The sequence below is a fragment of the Gadus morhua genome, chromosome 13 (genome assembly GCF_902167405.1).
Source record: "Gadus morhua chromosome 13, gadMor3.0, whole genome shotgun sequence".
Taxonomy (NCBI): Eukaryota; Metazoa; Chordata; class Actinopteri; order Gadiformes; family Gadidae; genus Gadus; species Gadus morhua.
Window position 1 is genome coordinate 16569995 of NC_044060.1, and position 2500 is coordinate 16572494.

The window sequence follows — 2500 nt, forward strand, 5'->3', positions numbered from 1 at the left end:
TCTGGCTGGGCGGACTCTGCAGGGATTTAAACAGGCGGGTTCGGCGGCCAATAGCTCTCCCCTCTCTAACCTCCATCACATTCTTCGGCCTATTGGGAGGGAAGGAAAGGGGGGGGTGGGGGGGGGGGGGGGGGGGGGGGTCATTGTTTGCGAAAACAGGATCGGGGGAATGAATGTGTTTTCCTTGGTAATACGGACCTTGCCAAGGAGGGTGAGAATCTCTCTCTCCCACTATTTCTCTCTCTTTCTCTCACCCTTTACCCCTCCACAAATCCCCTCTTTCTGGGAATCCTGGGTGACTTAAATAGCGTAAAGCAGATTAAATCGCACATAACATAGTAATGTCGGCTCTCACTCACAATGGGCCTTCCCTCTAAACCAGCCGGGATTTCTATTTTCATCCTGAGTAATTAACACATTTTCCAAAGGCATGTTCGAGTGCTTTCCTCCCGCGTTCCGGACCCGGTATTGCATTCCTTTGAAACATTCCACCGGCAACGGTAGGCATTCCCTCTGGCGCTCGTACCAGATTCAAGTACACACGCTGTGCCATTCACATGCACTTTGGAAAATATTATAATCCAGTGGGTGGTGAAAGGGCACAGGTAGCTGCACTGATTGAATAATCCCCTTCTTTGACATACTCCAACCAATGTACAAATAAAAAAAGCCTTTTTTTTTTCTTTTCTTTCTTTAAAGATTAGGCTTTATGAGACATTTGTGTAGCACTCATAGTTGACTTTTGACACAGCCTTGGCCTGAACTGTCCCCTTGAGATGTGTGTGTGTGTGTGTGATTTCTACTATCGGCGTCCCCCACTGACACCCAGTGTATCATGTGACCAGAGTTGTTCAGAACGCATACAAGAAAAACAAGTATTTGATTCTCCGCAGTCTTGCAGAAAGTGTACAGTAGATGCAGCAGATTGTGTTAATGTTTGTTGATAAAAAGAGTATGTTTTATACTAAAACAAAACGATGTTCATCGAAGGATCTGCAGAAGTAAATGTTGAGTTTCTTTAACTGATTACTTTCTCTTTTTTTTTGTATTATATTTTATTGTTGTTGTTTTTTTCTTCGCCAGAACTGTTTTAATTGCTCTTAGATATGGAAATGTTTTACACTTAATGGGAAACAAATTGAAAAATCCAGTCAATTTGACCAATTTAAAATGACGTTCAATGGCTGAATGGCATATATCTGTTTTCTTAAGTCTCGGACAACAATACTTTTGGACCAATGTACATTTACAAGGTGACTGGGGAGACCAAGTGCCAGAGCCTTTAGCATGTGTCTTATCTTAAAGGCAGAGCAGAGCTGCCTGCTGACCCTCCTAACCCACAGGACGCTGCTAATGCCTCCACATGTCCAGCAAGCCAGCAAACACCCCCTTTTGTGTCTCTTGGAAATACATCATGCTCACATATGTTTTGTAGACCATTCAGACATCTGTGGTCCTCAGGACAGGCAGTCTCCCTCTCTCTCTCTCTCTCTCTCTCTCTCTCTCTCTCTCTCTCTCTCTCTCTCTCTCTCTCTCTCTCTCTCTCTCCCTCTCCCTCTCTCTCCCTCTCCCTCTCTCTCTCTCTCTCTCTCTCTCTCTCTCTCTCTCTCTCTCTCTCTCTCTCTCTCTCTCTCTCCCTCTCCCTCTCTCTCCCTCTCCCTCTCTCTCTCTCTCTCTCTCTCTCTCTCTCTCTCTCTCTCTCTCTCTCTCTCTCTCCCTCTCCCTCTCCCTCTCCCTCTCTCTCTCTCTCTCTCTCTCTCTCTCTCTCTCTCTCTCTCTCTATCTAAGCAGTGCTGACTGCACTAAATGAGAAGCAGCCCCAGAGATGCTGCCTCAAAGCTTTTCTGCTCTCGTGTATATTTGAAAAAGGAAGAATTTTAGAATCGTGTATCAAATCCATTTCTAACACTTTGCGTCAATAAACATTTGGATATTTAAAACATGACTCCATTTCCCTCCCCCCCCCCCCCCTCCCCCCTTTGACCCATAACCTTGTTTTCTCACACCTGTGTATTGCTTTTCTCCCCCTTCTCTTCTGTTTTTTCGCATGTGTGTATATTATCATGGTATAATTTATTCTGCTGTATGAAGTATTAGAGTAGTGGGAAACTTGTATTGGTATTTACTACCTTCAGCCTGTTGGTGTGTTTACTGTAACACTGGCGTAACTGTTATCAATTAAAGATCTAAAACCAAATCCTACCACACCACGTGTCTGATTATCAATGTAACATGTGTTGTATGTTGTGTTTAGGAAGATATAATATACCCATACATATGGGTTTCAAAGCAGGAGCACGCTGGGAAATAAGACACTCAGGCAACATTGACATTTCATAATTGACATTCATGACAGAGTCTAGTCAGCTTTTGGTTTATCGTACGTGTATTCCTACTCCACACATAGACACCATGTGTACGTTATCCTTCATATAGGAGGAGTGTGGTGCATATGTGTGTGTGTGTGGTGGACCACCATGGTTTGGGTCCCTCTTTATCA